A 21749-nucleotide genomic window follows, 5' to 3' on the forward strand; every position below is an offset into this window, starting at 1 on the left:
GAAATCCTCCCGGGACAGTGTGGTCTCAGGACCCTTGGGGTCACAGAGAGACCGGGGGTGCCTGAGTGCACCAGAGCTCCCAGGTATCAGAGCAGGGAAGCCGGCTGCAGATACGGAGCAGAGTCGCGGGCTCTCAGCTCGGGGTTGCCATAAACTGTGATCTGCGGCCCAGTAGGGGCACGGCTCCCCCAGCAGGGACCCAACAAGCAGCAGATCCGGGGAGACTCCCCTTCCTCCCCGGGGAGGAGCGGTGCGGGAACGCACTGCAGGGATCTGCTGGGTTTGGAGACTCCGCGCGGGGTGGGGTGCCAGAGATAGAAACGCTCGGTCACAGGCCGGGTGAGCACGGAGTGCGGCCGGAGACCGGGGACACGGAAGTGACTGCTTTTCCCTGGGGGCACACTGAGGAGCGGGGCCCCGAGTTCTCAGCTCCTCCGAGTGGAGATTGGGAGGCCACCATTTCTGCCCTGGTCCTCCAAGGCTGTACGGAGAGCTTGCAGGGAACAAAAGCTCCTGAGAGCAAACCGGAGCAGCTTCCTTAGCCCGGACCGACAAGGGCGGGGCAATTCCGCCTCCGGCAAAGACATTTGGAAACCACAGCAACAGGCCCCTCCCCCAGAAGAAGATCAGCACAAACAGCCAGCAAGCCAAGACCAAGTTGATCGATCAAGGAGAATAGCAGAACTCCAGCGCTAGGGGAATACTGCACATAGATTCAAGGCTTTTTTTTTTTTTTTTTTTTTTACCATGATTCATTATTTCATCAAAGTTAATTTTTGTTGACTTTTTTTTATTTTTCTTTTTCCCTTTTTCAACCAACATCTTATAAATCCCTTTTTAAAAAAAAAAAACATTTTTTATTTTTCATTTTTAGAGTCATATTTTATCCCTTCATACTAGTTACCCTTATTTTTGGCATATATATATAAGTTGTTCTCTCTTTATAATTTTGAGGTACAGTTTCTTCTAACAGATCAAAATATACCCTAAATCATTAGTGTATGGCTTTGTCCTAGTCTCCTGCCTGATCACATTCTCTCCCTTTTTCCTTTTTTTTTTCTTAAATCTTCTTTCTTTTTTCAAACAACTTATCTTACCAAGTCCTTTTATAAAATCTTTTATAATTTTCATCTTTACAATCATCTTCCATCCCTTCATTGTATCAACCCTTATTTTGTACATATATGTCTTTCTTCCTTTAAAATTTTAGGAGGCACTTTTTTCTAACAGACCAAAATACGCCCAAAATCTAGTGTGTGGCACTGATCTATGCACTAGCCTGATCATATTTGATCATATTCTGCCTTTTTTGTATTGTTTTGTTTTGGTTTTTATCTTTTTTTTTTCTTTTTCTCTTTCTTTTTTCTTTCTTTCCCTTTCTTTTCCCCTGGTTTCAGGTCTTTTCTGATTTGTATACAGTATAATTGCTGGGGACGTTGTAAACCGGTTAGCATTTTGTTCTCTCATTCATCTATTCTCCTCTGGACAAAATGACAAGACGAAAGAAATCACCTCAGCAAAAAGAACAAGAGGTAGTACCGTCAGCCAGGGACCTACTCAATACGGACATTAGTACGATGTCGGACCTAGAGTTCAGAATCATGACTTTAAAGATACTAGCTGGGCTTGAAAAAAGCGTGGAAGTTATTAGAGAAACCCTTTCTGGAGAAATAAAAGAACTAAAATCTAACCAAATCGAAATCAAAAAGGCTATTGATGAGGTGCAATCAAAAATGGGGGCACTAACTGCTAGGATAAATGAGGCAGAAGAGAGAATCAGCGATATAGAAGACCAAATGATGGAAAATAAAGAGGCTGAGAAAAAGAGAGAGAAACAACTACAGGATCACGAGGGCAGAATTCGAGAGATAAGTGATATGATAAGACGAAACAACATTAGAATAATTGGGATCCCAGAAGAAGAAGAGAGAGAGAGAGGGGCAGAAGGTATATTGGAGCAAATTATAGCAGAGAACTTCCCTAATGTGAGAAAGGAAACAGGCATTAAAATCCAGGAGGCACAGAGAACCCCTCTCAAAATCAATAATAATAGGTCAACACCCCGACATCTAATAGTAAAACTTACGAGTCTCAGAGACAAAGAGAAAATCCTGAAAGCAGCTCGGGAGAAGAGATATGTAACCTACAATGGTAGAAACATTAGATTGGCAACAGACCTATCCACAGAGACATGGCAGGCCAGAAAGGACTGGCAAGATATCTTCAGAGCACTAAACGGGAAAAATATGCAGCCAAGAATACTATATTCAGCTAGGCTATCATTGAAAATAGAAGGAGAGATAAAAAGCTTCCAGAACAAACAAAAACTAAAGGAATTTGCAAACACGAAACCAGCCCTCCAAGAAATATTGAGAGGGGTCCTCTAAGCAAAGAGAGAACCTAAAAGCAGCAAAGAGCAGAAACGAACACAGACAACAGACAGTTAACAGTCACCTTACAGGTAATACAATGGCACTAAATTCATACCTTTCAATAGTTACCCTGAATGTAAATGGGCTAAATGCCCCAATCAAAAGACACAGGCTATCAGATTGGATTAAAAAACAAGACCCATCAATATGCTGTCTGCAAGAGACTCATTTTAGACCCAAAGACACCCCCAGATTGAAAGTGAGGGGGTGGAAAACCATTTACCATGCTAATGGACACCAAAAGAAAGCTGGGGTGGCAATCCTTATATCAGACAAACTAGATTTTAAAACAAAGACTGTAATAAGAGATGAGGAAGGACACTATATCCTACTGAAAGGGTCTATCCAACAAGAAGATCTAACAATTGTAAATATCTATGCCCCGAACATGGGAGCAGCCAATTATATAAGGCAATTAATAACAAAAGCAAAGAAACACGTTGACAACAATACAATAATAGTGGGGGACTTTAACACCCCCCTGACTGAAATGGACAGATCATCTAAGCAAAAGATCAACAAGGAAATAAAGACTTTAAATGACACACTGGACCAAATGGACTTCACAGACATATTCAGAACATTCCATCCCAAAGCAAAGGAATACACATTCTTCTCTAGTGCCCATGGAACATTCTCCAGAATTGATCACATCCTAGGTCACAAATCAGGTCTTAGTCGGTACCAAAAGATTGGGATCATTCCCTGCATATTTTCAGACCACAATGCTTTGAAACTAGAACTCAACCACAAGAGGAAAGTCGGAAAGAACTCAAATACATGGAGGCTAAAGAGCATCCTACTAAAGAATGAATGGGTTAACCAAGAAATTAAAGAAGAATTAAAAAAATTCATGGAAACCAATGAAAATGAAAACACAACTGTTCAAAATCTTTGGGATACAGCAAAGGCAGTCCTGAGAGGAAAGTATATAGCAATACAAGCCTTTCTCAAGAAACAAGAAAGGTCTCAAATACACAACCTAACCCTACACCTAAAGGAGCTGGAGAAAGAACAGCAAAGAAAGCCTAAACCCAGCAGGAGAAGAGAAATCATAAAGATCAGAGCAGAAATCAATGAACTAGAAACCAAAAGAACAGTAGAACAGATCAACGAAACTAGGAGCTGGTTCTTTGAAAGAATTAACAAGATTGATAAACCCCTGGCCAGACTGATCAAAAAGAAAAGAGAAATGACCCAAATCAACAAAATCATGAATGAAAGAGGAGAGATCACAACCAACACCAAAGAAATACAAACAATTATAAGAACATATTATGAGCAACTCTATGCCAGCAAATTAGATAACCTGGAAGAAATGGGTGCATTCCTAGAGATGTATCAACTACCAAAATTGAACCAGGAAGAAATAGAAAACCTGAACAGACCTATAACCACTAAGGAAATTGAAACAGTCATCAAAAATCTCCCAAGAAACAAAAGCCCAGGGCCAGATGGCTTCCCAGGGGAATTCTATCAGACATTTCAAGAAGAATTAATACCTATTCTCCTGAAACTGTTCCAAAAAATAGAAATGGAAGGGAAACTTCCAAACTCATTTTATGAGGCCAGCATTACCTTGATCCCAAAACCAGACAAAGACCCCATCAAAAAAGAGAATTACAGACCAATATCCTTGATGAACATGGATGCAAAAATTCTCACCAAAATACTAGCCAATAGGATCCAACAGTACATTAAAAGGATTATTCACCACGACCAAGTGGGATTTATCCCTGGGCTGCAAGGCTGGTTCAACATCCGCAAATCAATCAACGTGATACAATACATTAACAAAAGAAAGAACAAGAATCATATGATCCTCTCAAGAGATGCAGAAAAAGCATTTGACAAAGTACAGCATCCTTTCTTGATCAAAACTCTTCAGAGTATAGGGATAGAGGGTACATACCTCAATATCATAAAAGCCATCTATGAAAAACCTACAGCGAATATCATTCTCAATGGGGAAAGGCTGAGAGCTTTTCCCCTAAGGTCAGGAACGCGGCAGGGATGTCCACTCTCACCACTGCTATTCAACATAGTATTAGAAGTCCTAGCCACAGCAATTAGACAACAAAAAGAAATCAAAGGCATCCAAATCGGCAAAGAGGAAGTCAAACTCTCACTCTTTGCAGATGATATGATACTGTATGTGGAAAACCCAAAAGACTCCACCCCAAAACTGCTAGAACTCATACAGGAATTCAGTAAAGTAGCAGGATATAAAATCAATGCACAGAAATCAGTGGCATTCCTATACACCAACAACAAGACAGAAGAGAGACAAATCAAGGAGTCGATCCCATTTACAATTGCACCCAAAACCATTAGATACCTAGGAATAAATCTAACCAAAGAGGCAAAGGATCTGTACTCAGAAAACTATAAAATACTCATGAAAGAAATTGAAAAAGACACAAAGAAATGGAAAAACGTTCCATGCTCATGGATTGGGAGAATCAACATTGTGAAGATGTCAATGCTACCTAGAGCAATCTACTATTCAATGCAATCCCCATCAAAATACCATCCGCTTTTTTCAAAGAAATGGAACAAATAATCCGAAAATTTGTATGGAACCAGAAGAGACCCAGAATAGCCAGAGGAATACTGAAAAAGAAAAGCAAAGCTGGCGGCATCACAATTCCGGACTTCCAGCTCTATTACAAAGCTGTCATCATCAAGACAGTATGGTACTGGCACAAAAACAGACACATCGATCAATGGAACAGAATCGAGAGCCCAGAAATGGACCCTCAACTCTATGGTCAACTTATCTTTGACAAAGCAGGAAAGAATGTCCAATGGAAAAGAGACAGTCTCTTCAACAAATGGTGTTGGGAAAATTGGACAGCCACATGCAGAAGAATGAAACTGGACCATTTCCTTACACCACACACAAAAATAGACTCCAAATGGTTGAAAGACCTCAACGTGAGACAGGAGTCCATCCAAATCCTAAAGGAGAACACAGGTAGCAACCTTTTCGACCTTAGCCGCAGCAACTTCTTCCTAGAAACATCGCCAAAGGCACGGGAAGCCAGGGCAAAAATGAACTATTGGGATTTCATCAAGATAAAAAGCTTTTGCACAGCAAAAGAAACAGTCCACAAAACCAAAAGACAACCGACAGAATGGGAGAAAATATTTGCAAATGACATATCAGATAAAGGGCTAGTATCCAAAATCTATAAAGAACTTATCAAACTCAACACCCAAAGAACAAATAATCCAATCAAGAAATGGGCAGAAGACATGAACAGACATTTCTCCAAAGAAGACATCCAAATGGCCAACAGGCACATGAAAAAGTGCTCAACATCGCTCGGCATCAGGGAAATCCAAATCAAAACCTCAATGAGATACCACCTCACACCCGTCAGAATGGCTAAAATTAACAAGTCAGGGAACGACAGATGTTGGCGGGGATGTGGAGAAAGAGGAACCCTCCTACACTGTTGGTGGGAATGCAAGCTGGTGCAACCCCTCTGGAAAACAGTATGGAGGTTCCTCAAACAGTTGAAATTAGAGCTTCCGTTCGATCCAGCAATTGCACTACTGGGTATTTACCCCAAAGATACAAATGTAGGGACCCGAAGGGGTACGTGTACCCCAATGTTTATAGCAGCAATGTCCACCATAGCCAAACTGTGGAAAGAGCCAAGATGCCCATCGACAGATGAATGGATAAAGAAGATGTGGTATATATACACAATGGAATATTATGCAGCCATCAAAAGGAATGAGATCTTGCCATTTGCAACGACGTGGATGGAACTGGAGGGTGTTATGCTGAGTAAAATAAGTCAATCAGAGAAAGACATGTATCACATGACCTCACTAATATGAGGAATTCTTAATCTCAGGAAAGAAACTGAGTGTTGCTGGAGTGGTTGGGGGTGGGAGGGATGGGGTGGCTGGGTGATAGACATTGGGGAGGGTATGTGCTACGGTGAGCGCTGTGAATTGTGCAAGACTGTTGAATCACAGATCTGTACTTCTGAAACAAATAACGCAACATATTTTAAGAAAAAAGAAAAAGAAGAAGATAACAGGAGAGGAAGAAAAGCGGAGTATGTCAGAGGGGGAGACGAACCATGAGAGATGATGGACTCTGAAAAACAAACTGAGGGTTCTAGAGGGGAGGGGGGGTAGGGGGATGGGTTAACCTGGTGATGGGTATTGAGGAGGGCACGTTCTGCATGGAGCACTGGGTGTTATGAACAAACAATGAATCATGGAACACTGCACCAAAAACTAATGATGTAATATATGGTGATTAACATAACAATAAAAAATTTAAAAAAAAAAGCAACCTAAGAGAAATGACATATTACCTACAGCAAAACAGCAATTCCTAGGGCAGTGGACTTCTCATCTGAAACCATGAAGGCCTGAAGGAAGTAGCACATTTCTTAAGTGCTGAAATATAAGAACTGTCAATTGTGAATTCTACACCCAGCAAACCATCCTTCAGGAAAGGAGGAAAAATTAAAATATTATCAGATGAAAAGAACCTAAAAACTTTGTCATTACCATGCCTATCCCTAAAGATGGCTAAGGAAAGCTCCCCCCAAAAGAAAGGAAATGATAAAAGTAGACTTGGAAACAAGAATAAAGAAAGAGATTTTTAAAATAGGGATAAATATAATAGACTATCCTTCCTCATGAGTTTCTTAAATCATACTTGATGGGTAAGGCAAAATTATAACGACATCTGTTGAGTTCAATGTATGGAGAGAAAATGCTTCAGATATTACATTATATTGCATTATATTATATTTATCTATTTACCTGTTTGTTTATTTATTTAGAAATAGGCTCCAGGCCCAGCATGGAGCCCAATATGGAGCTTGAAGTCATGACCGTGAGATCAAGACTTGAGCGGAGATCAAGAGTCAGATGCTTACCAACTGAGCGACCCAGGTGCCCGCAGAAATTATATTTTAAAAGGTAAGGAGGGCAATGGAATCTTAATGAAAGCAAGGTTTTGGGGTGCCTCACTGGCTCAGTCGTACAGCGTGCAACTCGATCTCAGGGTCATGAGTTCAAGCCCCACGCTGGGCATGAGCCTATTTAAAATAAAATTTAAAAAAATGAAGGCAAGGTTTTAATACTACAGTCAAAATGGTAAAACACTGATATGAGTAGGCTGTGATAAGTTACAAATGGTAGTATAATGAGTAGAACTACTAAGAAAAATATACAAAAACAGTACACTCAAAAACAGCATAAATAAAATAAGATGGAATCCTTTAAAAAGGATTCTGTTAGTGTTGCCTGAATGCCTCAGTTGGTTAAGTGTCTGCCTTCAGCTCAGGTCATGATCCTGGGGTCCTGGGATTGAGCCCTGCACTGGGCTCCCTGCTTGGCAGGAAGTCTGCTTCTCCTTCTCCCTCTCCCTCTGACCCTCCCTCATGCTCTCGCTCACTCTTTCTCTCAAATGAACAAAAAAATCTTAAAAAAAAAAAGTGATTATAACTGTATTAACAACAACAATAAAAGGATTCTTTTGAAAAAGAGCAAAATAAAACCAAAGCAAGTAGAAGAAAGGAAATAAGAGCAAAAATCACTGAAACTGAAAACAAAAACAACACCAAAAGTTGGTTCTCTGAAAAAAAAAAATCAACAAAATTGACAAACCTTCAACAAGACTAACACACTAAAAAGAAAAGACAGAAATCACCAATACCAGGAATGAAGCAAGGAATAGCACTATATAACTGCTACGACCATTGAAAGATTAATAAGAGAATACAATGAACAACCTCATAATTTTGACAACTTAAAAAAACTGACCAATTCCTGAAAACCACAAAATACCAAAGCTCAACCAAAAAGAAACAGATGGCCAGCATACATTTATAGCCATTAAAAAACTGATTTTGGAAGATTCCCCCAAAAAGAAATCCTTAGGCACAAATGACTTTATTCAAGATCTTTATCAAACATTTAAAGAAAAAACAGCACCAATTTTACTTAAACTATTCCAGAAAACAGAAGATGAGAATACGTCTCAACTGTATGAAGCTAATTATTACCTGATACCAAAGCCAGACAAAAACATGACAAAAATTTTTTTAGAACTACAGGCCAATATGCCTCATTAACTTAGATACAAAAACCCTCAACAAAAAACTAGCAAACTGAATCTAGTAATGCATAAAAGGAACTATACACCATGACTGATTAGAATTTATTCAGCATATGAAAGAGGCTCAAATATTTGAAAATCAATCAATGGAATCTACTATAGACAGTTAAATAAGAAAACTGCATGACCGAAACAAATGCAGAAAAAGCTTTTGACAAAATCCAACACGCATTCATGACACAAATTCTCAACAAAGAACAAAATGGAATTTCCTTCACTCAATAAAAGAGCATCTGCTAACATCGTCATTAAGAGTGAATGAATGATGGGAGGGGGGTAGGGGGATGGGTTAGCCTGGTGATGGGTATTGAGGAGGGCACGTTCTGCATGGAGCACTGGGTGTTATGAACAAACAATGAATCATGGAACACTGCACCAAAAACTAATGATGTAATATATGGTGATTAACATAACAATAAAAAATTAAAAAAAAAAAAAAAGAGTGAATGAATGATTTCCCCCTAAAACAGGGAAAAAGGTGAGGCTATTGCTTTCACAACTCTTATTCACCATAGTATTAGAAATTCCAGCTGCTGCAGTAAGAAAAATAAATAAAATGCATGGAGAAGGAAGGAAAAAAACCTATTTGCAGAGAGCATGATGGTTTATGTAGAAAATCCAAAGGCATCTATAAAAAACACCAAAACTCCTAGAATAAGTGAGTTCAGTAAAGGAGTAAGATGTAACACCCCAAAATCAATAACATTTCTATATATAACAATGAACGTGTGGAAACCAAAATTAAAAACAAAACACCATTTACAATCAATCCAAAAAAATATTTAGGTATACACTTAACAAAATATGTATAGGATCTGTATGCTGAAAATTACAAAATGCTGATTTTTAAAATCTATTTAATTTTTTTTTAAGATTTTATTTGCTTATTTGAGAGAAAGAGATAGTGAGAGAGAAAGCATGAGCAGGGGGGGAGAGGGAGAAGCCGACTTCCCACCGAGCAGGGAGCCCGATGTGGGACTCGATGCCAGGATCCTGGGATCATGACCTGAGCCGAAGGCAAATGCTTCACTGACTGAGCCACCCAGGCGCCCCCCCCCCTTTTTTTTTTAGAGAAGACTTAAGTAAATGAACATACATACTGTATTGATGGATTGGTTTTCAATGTAGTGTAAATGTCAATTCTCCCAAATTAGTACACAGATTTAATGCAATTCCTACCAATATCTCAGCAAGGTATTTTATAGACACAGACAACCTTATCCTAAAATATACACAGAAAGGCACATTCCTGAAAGTAGCTAAAATAATCTTGAGATATAAGAATAAAGTGGAAGGAATTACTCCACCCAATATTAAGGCTTATTATAAAGCTAAAAGAACTCAAGGCAGAGTGGAACTGGAGGGATATACACACAGATCAATGGGCTACCACACAGAACCCAGAAACAGACCCACACGAATCCTTAATGATTCTCACAAAGGTGCATGCAGAAGTAATTCACAGGAAGGACAGCCTTTTCAACAAACGGTGCTACGGCAATTGGGACACCTATAAGAAATGAATAATATCTTAGAACCAATTTATTTTGCTTGTGCTAAGCAGAAATGTGAAAGTTATAAAACAGTTAAAATGTCCCATCAGATTACTTGATTATACAGGTAACACTCTCTTTTTTTTAAATTGCATTCCTTTTTTAACTCATGTGGTGCTGATCTCCTATACTCTGATTAGTTTTGGGTGCAAATTAAATTCAAGTTCCTTTCAAGGAATTCTTATAAATGACAGGTCATACTCCACAAATGGTAAAAGAATAAAAGACTTAAAGTTAGGAAAATTTTCTTGGGGGGTAAATGGGGGGAAAACAGATAAATGTCAAAATGAGAATGTGTTATAATTAGAAATAAAGAGTTAAAGAATATTTCCTGTTTCAGTAAGAAGTTGAAGCTAGATTTTTTTAACATGATTTTTGTAAATGCATTATTTAATATTTTTATTCACTCTTAGTCTTTAATAGCTTATTCCCCACCTCTGACATAAATTTTAAGTTTAAAAATTTATTCAACGCATTAACTTAAAAATGAAATTATAAGTCCAAACAAATGTGAGATGTTTTACAAAGAGAAAAATGAAGTTGAAGACACCAATTTGGTAGGTTCCAAACCAACAAAAAATAAACAAAAATCCTACTATCCCCAGGTACTTAATGTTTTACTTAAATATAAATTTTAACAATATTATGAATTCTAATTTTGTTACTTGTTTTTAAAATTTATTCATATATTTTCATATCATATGACTATATGAATATAAAACTGTCATTATAAATATTTTTCCCCTCTAGCAATGAGGCACGAATCTTAATTTACCTCTAGTCTGTCCCGGTTTGCTTCAAAGCTCTAGGGATGCCATTTTTGGCACTAACCACTGGCTATAAACAGAAGGTACCAGCTAACTCACAGGATAGGAAGGGGTAAGGTTACTTTATGATCTCATTGTGGGGTGGGTCAATTACAAACCTAAACTTAAAAAAAGAAACAAGTTACCTCTTCAGACATTAGGGGAAAAATGTGTTCAAGTGCTAAAATTTCTATTCCAAAAGGACATTTTGAAAATGTGCTGGCAAGTTTCCTACCTGTTGTCACAGCTGTCAAGTATGTTGACAAACAAGTAAGGAAGAAAATTTCATAATTAGGCCTCCAAGATACAATTAGTTAATGCCATAGTAGGTACTGATTTATTTTTAAAAAAGCAAACAAGAAAACTTTTGACAGGGAGATACTACACAGAGGCTAGGGGCTACAGCTAGATATTGCCTGTCTTCAAGGAGCTCCCAGACTAAGATGGACAAACACAAACAAGTAAATCAAGTACTGGGGGCTCCCGGTGCACCATCACCTAATTAAGGCACAAGTCTTCAGACGCCTCCAAGAAGTGATTAAATGTGAAACACAAGCTAGAGTCAGGTAGCTTTGCTTTCCTTCCAAAAAGCACAATAGGCCAAAGGAATCAGAGGTATGAGAAATTATGGTACTCTCAGAAAATAACATTTATTAGGTCTGAAATTTAAGAAGCACTGGAGGAATTAGAGAAAAAGCTGGCTAGGGAAGCAGAGGCTGAGTCACACCCCATGCTAAGCCCTGGAAGTTATGTGTTATTTTTCCCATTTTTCTAGTAACTTACCCAAAGCCACACAGCACATAAACAGCAAGGTCAGGATGAGAGCTCAGGTCTGTTTTTCAACAAAATTCAAGCTCAGGCTGCCTCTCAACGATATTCCTTACTAAGAGGGAGGGGGTGTCTCAACATTGGCTTCTTGAAAGTAGAGGAATCCATGGTGAACCAGTACAATAACTAACCCTTAAACTGATCATTAAAACAGCAGTTCTCAAAGGGTGGGTCCTTGGATCCCTGCATCAAATCCTTTGGTGCTCAGTAAAATGGAGATTCTGGGTCTACTTCTAAACCCACTGAATCCTGTTCTCTGGGACTGAGCCTGGGACTTTGCATTTTACAATGACACACATAAGCTTTGAAGATTAGTGATTTAAAGGCCTTTTCAACTGAACCTAGGTGGATGACCAGATTTGAAGAGGGGTATGAAGAAAGGAAAAGGCTTAATTCAACCTCAGACTATAGGATTTGAGATGACAATGGAATATGCAAGTGAAAATGCTGATGCAGGCAATCCGAGGACAGTATTTGAGCTTGGGGAAAGAGGTCAGAACTGGAGACACTCCAGAAAGAGATGCAAACTGAAGCTCCTAAGCTTTAAAAAGTCACCAAGGAAGAAATGGTAGAGAACCCTAATCTATACAGCTCATATATAGGGTAAGTATAGACTATATAGTTCAATACAGGGCAGAACTTCTCTCAGGCAGCAATGGAGTTACTGAGAGTAGAGGTGTCTGAGAAAGAGGAACAGAAAAGCAGAGCATGTATCACAGAGGCCAAGAGAGGAAGGTTCAACAATGTCAAATGCTATCATACAAAGAGGATAGAAGGAAAGGAAAGCAAACACTAAAATAAGCCACCAGATTTGGCCAATCGGAAGCCACTAGTAAGTCTTGAGACAGGTTTCTGAGTGGCAGAGCAAGACAACTAGTTTCATGCTAATCCAACAATAAAAAAATATGTAGTACATATTTAAGTTTACCTCAATTGTCCACCCAAGTGTCTGATATTTTTGCAGTTCAGAATCCTATCAAGATCATGCATTACAAATGGCTATAATGTTTCTTTAGTCTCCTTCCAATCAGAACAGTTTTAAATATTTTTTGTCTTTGATGACATATTTTTAAAGAATCCAAACCTAATGTTTTACAGAGTATCCCGCAATCTTGATTTACTTTACTACCACCTCATGATTAGATTCAGATTGAACATTATATAGATATCTCATCATCAGGCAGATAATATTGATTCGTTTGATATTACTGGTAATGTTACATTGGATCATTTGGTTAATATAGTATCCACCAGATCCTTCCATCAGAAAGAGGCTGTTCTCCTTTTGTAATAAAACAAGTAATCCATAGGGAGAACATTGAGCTAGTAGGCATCTATCTAACCAATAACCTTTCACCAATGATTTTAGCACCCACTGATGATTCTTGCTTGAATCAATTACTACCCTGGTGGTTGTAAAATGGTGATTTTCTAGTTCAATCATTCCTTGTACATTTGCTACATGACATTTTTTGGTAATGCCATTTTCATTTCCTTCCACCCTTTTCATTTCTGAGTATCAATATAGACTCATGGATTTTTCTCCCAATATAATTATTGTTGTTATTCTTTTTTGATGCTCAAAATGTCCCAAATTTGGTCAAGTAGAGTCCCTTCAAGTCAGCTCTTATGTCCTTATGATGTGTTCCCATTAGTCCTTGAGCACATCTTTGCTTGCTGGCACACACACACAAAAATGTTCCAGGATCACCTTGTAGTTTTCCTGTCTGAGAGTTAGATGGTTTCCTGAAACAGCTTTACAAAAAAAAAAAAAAAAAGAAAGAAAGAAAAAACCAATTCTATATAAGTATTTCCATATTAGAGGGGAAATACGTCCTAATTAATTTTATGAGGTCAACATTAACCTGCCATCAGAAATAGACAAAAAATATTTCAAAAAACTAAAACCAATATCCCCCATTAACACTGATACAAAAATGCTTAAAAATTGTTTCCCAAGTTGAGTCCAGCAATATTTAAAAAATAAGTAACATAATGACCAAATGAGGATAATACAAAGAATGAAATGTTGGCTTAACATTTTTAAAAAATGTTACATTATAACATACTTAAAAAAAGACCTATCTACAATCATCTCAACAGATAAGGAAAAGACATTTGACAAATTCACCAAATTGTAATGGAAACTATCAATGAACTAAGAATAGAAAGGAACCTCTCCAACCTGATTATGAGCACCTATGAAAAATCTGCTATCATACACAATGGTGAAAGACTGAACAACACCTTCCCCCTAAAATTGAGAACAAGGCAAGGATGCCCATTCCTGCCACTTTTATTCAAAACTGTTCTGGAAGTCTTAACCATTGCACTGAGGCAAGAAAAAGAAGCAAAAAAGTACAAAATACAGATGTGGGGCAACTGGGTGGCTTGGTCAGTTAAACATCCAACTTTTTTTTTTTAAGATTTTATTTATTTATTTGAGAGAGAGAGAATGAGATAGAGAGAGCATGAGAGGGGCGAGGGTCAGAGGGAGAAGCAGACTCCCCGCTGAGCAGGGAGCCCGATGCGGGACTCGATCCCAGGACTCCAGGATCGTGACCTGAGCCGAAGGCAGTTGCTTAACCAACTGAGCCACCCAGGCGCCCTAAACATCCAACTCTTGATCTTGGCTCAGGTCTTGATTTCAGGGTCATGAGTTCAAGCCCACACCTAGCATGGAGCTTGCTTAAAATAAAAAAAAAGGAAAAGAAAAGAAAAAGGCATACAGATTGGAAAGGAAGCTGTAAAACTGTTCTTATTCACAGACATGATCACGTATGAATCTACCCAAAGCAGATGAATCTACATATGAATCTGCCCTAAGAAAAGCATTATTAGAATTAATAATTAATTAAGGCTATAGGATACAAAGTCAACATACACAAATGAATTACATCTCTATACACTAACAATGAACAAATGAAAAATAAAAATACAATTCTATTACAATAGCATTCAAATACATAAAACAGGAATAAATTTAACAAAATACATTCAATAGTTGTACACTGAAAAATACCACTTAACGAAATTAAAGACCTAAATAAACAGAGATGCACCATGTTCAAGGCCCGAAGATTGAACACGGTTATGATGTAAGTTCTCTCCAAACTGACACAAAGATTCAAAGTCCCAACAGCCTTTTTTCTTTTTTTAGGAAATTGACAACTTAAGTCTGAAATATATATAGAAATGCAAATAAACTAAAACAGCTAAAGCAATTTTTTAAAATAACAAAGTTGGAGAACTTACACTACCTCTTTTAAAAGACTTATTAAAAAGTCTCAGTAATCAAGGCCGTGTGGTACTAACAAAATGACTAAATCAATGGAACAAAATTAAGAAACCCAAAACAGACATATACATATATGGTTAACTGATAGTGAGAAAAATTATTTCAGAAAAATTAATTAATTTCCCCCTATTAAGTAGGAGAAAGGAAGCTCTTCATAAATGGTAGTGAACAGCTGAATACCCATATGCAAATAATGAATATTTACTCTTACCTCATATCAGATACAAAAATCAGAATGGATTATAATGGATTATAAACCTAAATAGAACAACTAGAACTATAATATTCTGGAGAAACCCATAGCAGTAAATCTTTGTGGCTTTGTGGTAAAATTGTGGCAAAAACTTTTACAGATCTCAAAGAGCACAGAACCTTTCATGAAAAAGGTGAAAAACTAGACTTCACTTAGCTTAAAATATCTGCTCTCAAAAAACTTAAAAAACGAAAAGGCAAATAATATCCTCAGGAAGAAATTAGATACATGATATAAGTAATAAAAGAAATAATAATAAAATATTAGCTGTATATCTGATAAAAGAATCACACGTAGAATATTAAAGAATTTATCAAAGTTAATAAGACAACTCAATAAAAATGAGGCAAAAGATTTAACCAGAAACTTTATACAAGGAGATCCATAAATAGCCTAGAACCACATGAAAAGATGATTGTATCATTAGCTCTGAGGCAAAAGCTAATTAAAACCATAATGAAATACCACCACACACTTACTAAAATGACTGACACCACCAAGTGGGCAAGGATGTATGGCAAGAACAGCTGGAAACCTCATGCACTACTGGTGATGACAGTTTGGCAGTTTCCTCCAAAGGTAAAATAACCTTGGCAAACACTCAACAATCCCACCCCTAAAGTATTTACTTACAAGAAAGGAAAATACTTGTTAAAAAAAAAAAAAAGATTTTTACTTGGATGTTCATAAAAACTTTAGTCATACTAGACCAAAATGTGAAAACCAAAATGCCTGTTAACAGGTGAATAAATAAGTTGTAGTACATCCATATAATGGATCACTACCAGGCACTAAAAAGAGGTGAACGACTGTACATGCAACATGAACAAATCTCAAAATCACCATGCAAAGTCAAACAAGTCAAGCGAATGACTGCAGTACGATTCCGCTATGATTCCATTTATTTTGAATTCTATAAAAGGCAAAACTATAGTGACAGGAAGCAGATCAGTGGCTGCCTGGGGCCAGGATGAAAGGAAGGCACTGACTGCAAAGAGGTGCAAAGGAATGTTCTGAGATCATGAAAGTGTCCTGTATCACAATGGTGGTGGTTTCGTAACTGGGTATGTTTGTGAAACTAATCAAAGTACTTAAAACTGGTGAATTTTATTGTATGCAAATTACTTTAATAAAGTGGGTTAAAACAGGGAAAAAAAGGTTGGCACAAGTTCAATAAAGTTCACTTATCTTATAGGGCTGTTTTAGGCACACAGGGCTCTATAGCCATATATACTCTAAATACCCCTAAGGCATACAACTGTCACTTTAGTTTTTGTCTCTTATTATCTCCTATGTAGTGAGGGGAGAGGAAAAGAGTTACGTTGCCTAATTTTTTTTAAGGTCTCAGGAAGTAGTCAGATTAAAAACATTTCTTCAAGATTGCTAGAACAATTTGATTTTCCACTTTAAACACCAAATAATGTTTGTACTACATCATGTATTTTTTTTTAAGATTTTATTTATTCATCTGAGATACAGAGAGAGAGAGAGCATAAGCAGGGAAAGAGGCAGAGGGAGAAGGAGAAGCAGGCTCCCCGCTGAGCCAGGAGCCCGATGTGGGGCTCGATCCCGGGACCATGACCTGAGCCGAAGACAGATGCTTAACCATCTGAGCCACCCAGGCGCCCCGTACATTATGTATTTAAAAAGGTTTTACATCTATGCAAATGTATTGTAGTTAATTTGTTAAAAGTTCAAAATATCTGGATATGGAATGAACTAATATTTGAAAGAATGTTATCTTTTCAAATATAAACAATACTTTCCCCAATCTGGTTTTCTGACCCACAGGTGTACATAAAAGTAGCCCACCTCCAGGAAAACTGGCAAACCAAGCTTTCACATTCCTGCATGTTCTGCCAATAGGACAGTAGCAATCCCTACACACACATTACTGTACCACAGCTCAGGCAAACACAGCTCTCTCTTTTTCAATTAGAACTCCTATGTCCTTAGACAAAAGACAATAAAGGAGACCACCATCTAAAAGTTCCAAAATACTGCTCCGACATTTAGGAAATTGGGAGGATTGTTATGGCATTCTACTCGGTTTAGTCAAGGCTGACCTCTGACCTTTCACAATTATGCTCATGTCACTTTCTATTACTGAAACTGGTTTGCAAGTCACACACCTCCCCTTTAGAGTAAATTCAGTCCTACTGTAAACAATTACAGTGTGGGAGAATATAGTTAGGGAAGAAGTTAATATTTTCCATAATTTCCTTAAAATAGTCAATTCTTGCTGAGGAAAGCAAAAATCACAGGTAGCTAAGAATGCAGCTTGTTAAATACATGGTTAAGATATAATGTCCTTGGGGCACCTGGGTGGCTCAGTCGTTAAGAATCTGCCTTTGGCTCAGGTCATGATCCTAGAGTCCTGGGCTCCAGCCCCGCATTGGGCTTCCTGCTCCGCGGGAAGCCTGCTTCTCCCTCTCCCACTTCCCCTGCTTGAGTTCCCTCTCTCGCTGTGTCTCTCTGTCAAATAAATAAATAAAATCTTAAAAAAAAAAAGATATAATGTCCTTGACTAAGTCAATCCTACTACAATCAGGTTCTTTTATCCTTATACTACACCTTCACTTCCAGACAGAAAAACACATCAAAATAAAACGACATCTACTGAATGCCTTGTACCTACTGAGCACTGAACTAGACAATCTGCATGCACTATTCTTATTTAATCCCAACAAATCCTGGGAAGGAAGATATTAATCTCTAAAATAGGGAGGCACTATCAAATGGTTAAGATTAAAAATATACTGTTAACTACTCTCAGGAAAATTTGGGAAAACACTGACTCCACATAATCTTTAATCCCAGTCTCCTCACCTATAAAATACGTATGTATTTCCTGTTACAACAGGCAGTACTAGAGAGTACCTGGCATATAATAGCCACCACTTACTAAGCACCTACTATCAAGATTATTTATGCGCTACTCAGCTATGCACCAAATGGAAACCATGAATAATGAATGTGGATGGTGTGACAAATCCTGTGACGGGGTACCAACTCATCTGATCTCCCAAACAGCACAGATTATTTAAAAATTCCCTAGTGTAATGAAAATTACTGCTTCACAAAATACAAAGAAATTCTCTAGTGAATTTTGATTTGTAAACTGCTCTATCCCTAGACAGGCTAACTTTGAAAGCTAGCTTCTACCTTTCTTTAGTCCACCATGGAGAAATGATCTAATTCTGAAATTCACGTAAAGGTAGCAAAAGATGGCACTGGCCAAGTTTCCTGGTGTGGCTCTTTTCAACTAGATCTAAAAATGTAAATGAATAGAGAAAGAACGGTAATGTAAGGATGATCAAGTAATAGAATAAGCAGAACCTAAAGAAAAAAATTAATCAGAAGCAAAATTATAAATTAAAGAAAAATTTTACAAGACTAGCAAATTTTTTTTAAAGATTTTATTTATTTTAGAGAGAGAGTGCACAAGCAAGTGTGCACACCTGTGCAAGCAGGAGGAGGGGCAGGGAGAGGGATAAGCAGACTCCCTGCTGAGTGAGGAGCCCAAGGTGGGGCTTGATCCCAGAACCCTGAGATCATGACCTGAGCCAAAATCAAGAGACAGCTGCTTAACCTACTGAGCCACCCAGGCACCCCGAGACTAGCAAATTTTTACATTTAAATTGCCATCATTAATTTAACAGGGCTAGCTATATTTTTTTTCCCTTGTCATAAAACAAGTTTCTATCATGGATATCTCGTATGTTAAACTATCTGATTACTAAGGCTGACGCAATGCATACACCAAACATGCAAACCTGGTAGAGTAAGTAGAGTGGTTGCTCACTGCAACATAATTTAGCAGATGCTAAACCTGTGCAGTGTCTGGCATTCAACTCAGCTGCAGTCTTTCTGGGGTACTTAATAAGGTCGAGGAAGGGCAACTTTCAGAGAACCCTTTTTAAATTTTCTTATTTTTTCCACTTTTCAAAGCTAACTATTTAAATGTCCTGATCTTAAAAGTACTCCCAGAAAGCAGAGTACAATACAAGTAAAAAACACAAACTACTTGAGGACAGGAATCACCTCTTATTCAGCTCTGAGGCCTCAATGACCAACCCCGGGTCTGATATACTACTTGGCCTTCAACAAATGTTTGCTGAGCTGAATACATGGAATACCTTCAGACCAAGGAGTCAGCCTGGTCCAGTTGAAAATAACTGCAATCTGGCTAGCCTGGTATTACACAAGCAGTCCAGATTGAAACACAGTATGAATATATAAAGACAAGAAGAGGTAGCACTAATCTAGCACTTACCACATGCCAAGCCCTACAGATGATCTCATTTAGTCCTCACACCAACCCTAGAAGGCAGGTACTCCTACCATCCCCATTAAAACATATGAGGAGGCTGAGGCATGAGGGCTAGATAACCTCCTCCTGGTCACAATCGAAGTGGTATTCCAAGTGACCTTTACATCTGGTCTCCACAGGGAGGTAGATAGGAAGCCAAGCTCCATGCAAGACTGATCATTTATCAGGAAGACCCGAGCTTGCTCTGACCAAACGTTTTCCAGGAGTGTTCAAAGGTGTAATTTCAGCCACACCCACTCACTACATGAAACAAAAAAAAAGGCACACGTGTTAGATGGGTGGCAGGGGTGAGTCGAATGGAACTATGAAGCAGTGTTTTGACTCATTGTAAAACTGGGTTACGAGGCTCCAGACCTAACATCCTTACTAGTATTGTTCTCTCCATTATATAAACTGACCAACCTAACTTTATTTATACAATCAACCTAAGTCCTTCCTGTGGGCACACAACCTTGATACATATCTTTAACCCCACATTGTAATTATTTGTTTATGCCTGCCTCTCTAGCAAGAAATTCTTGGAAGCTAATGACTAAGTCTTACTCATAAACATATTCCCAGAACCCAGCAGTGTGCTCAGTAAATACTGGTTGCACGAGAAAGGCAAAGTAATAGAGAACAGGAAGTGTAACTAACTTAGCACAGTGTGTAAACTTATTCACATGTGACTACAGAATGGAACGTTTGAGAGTTCCATTTATTTAAATTCCCTGGGTACAGACCAACTGGCAGAAAGAAAGGGAATAAAAAATCAAAATATGAAGATCACATGGAAATAAAGAATTTTAATAGATAATTAACAAATTATAATTAAAAATTGTATACTCACTAATCTGAAGCTTACAATGGGGAATTTTTCAAGAGGGCTGATACTGAAGGAGAGACGGTGACAGTAGATTTATTAAGCATCCTCAAACCAAAAGTTTAAACTCAACACTTCATAAAATTTTTTAAATTTAATCTAAGAAGAAAAAGACTCAGAGCAAGTAACTCGTCCAAGGTCACAGAGCTAGTAAGTACTAGAGCCTCAAAGCTTTTCATCAAACCATGCTGTCTTCCCACGTAAAACATCCTGAGGAGAAGTCTTAAACAATTTTTTATTTTTTTAAGGTGCGGGAAGGGAAGAGGAAAAAGGAAACCCCAAAATCCCTCTCTGAGACATAGACACATTATGACAAAGCTACAGTGTCAAGCCTAAGACCCAAAAATGGGTTACCTATTCTAAGCAAGGTTAGTTCACAGTGTGTTTGTTTACTTATAGACCCCAAAAGCTTTATTCAAAGCCAAATCTTTTGCTTATAAGGGGTCCTGATAAGAAACATGCAAACTGGATCACACTGAAATGTCTTTTCTCATGGTTCCCAAGTAAGGTCTTCTGCCTCCCACAACAACCCAAGCCCACTTATTCCTGCCCATAGCAACTGACCTATCCTGGGCAACCACTTGGAACCTGCTGTATGTAACTCAAGTGTCTGTCTGCAGGCCTGCTCAGCCCACTGTTCTGGAAGCTTTTATAGGGCCAGAACTGTGTCTTTATCTTTCAGACATAGGCTAGGATATAGCACCCACTAAATAAAAATTAATGAATTAATTTGCCAGTACTCAGCCTAGCCTGATGACCTAATAAGAACTGAGATGTGACTACCAGATAAGGGCTCAGAGGGTCTGTGTTAAAAAACAAAAAAACAAACAAAAAAACAATGCTGTGTTTTAATATTTTAATTATTAACATTTTGAGAAAACAGCATGAAATTCTGACGTAAACATAGGGATGGTTAGGAACTAGCCCACAAAGTATATATAATTCAACAGAAGACTTTCAACTGAGTCAAGATTTTCTGAACACTTGCTGTGTACCGTGCACAATGCAAATAACAGTGGCTCCTATCTCTCTATAATGAGGCCTCTAAGAACCAGTTCCACCCTCAGAAGGAAGATGTTCAGATAAAAACATAAATCTTCAGAAGGTATGCCAAGCAATGTTGGCATATGCCCGCAGGGAAGACTGTACAAAGCCAGAGTGACTTCCAACAGCTTCTACTTGTCTGTGTGGTAAAGACAGAGACCTGACCATAGCAAGCTTCTTAGC

The 21749-nt window shown here is 38.1% G+C and overlaps 1 protein-coding gene across 2 annotated transcripts in view; it reads right to left on the reverse strand.

The window, feature by feature from the left end:
• The window catches only part of TMEM131 (transmembrane protein 131), a 228844-nt gene that overhangs the window by 183878 nt on the left and 23217 nt on the right, over positions 1 to 21749 (reverse strand). Inside the window, exon 1 of one of the 2 annotated variants that reach the window (XM_027621085.2) lies at positions 19604 to 19681. The exons of the other annotated variant lie outside the window; for it this stretch is intronic. The gene's annotated coding sequence lies outside the window, so the exon portion shown is untranslated. Of the gene's footprint in view, positions 1 to 19603; positions 19682 to 21749 lie in introns of those variants that run through there. 2 annotated transcript variants of the gene reach the window in all.

Source organism: Zalophus californianus, chromosome 8 (genome assembly GCF_009762305.2).
Source record: "Zalophus californianus isolate mZalCal1 chromosome 8, mZalCal1.pri.v2, whole genome shotgun sequence".
In the NCBI taxonomy this organism is placed as follows: Eukaryota; Metazoa; Chordata; class Mammalia; order Carnivora; family Otariidae; genus Zalophus; species Zalophus californianus.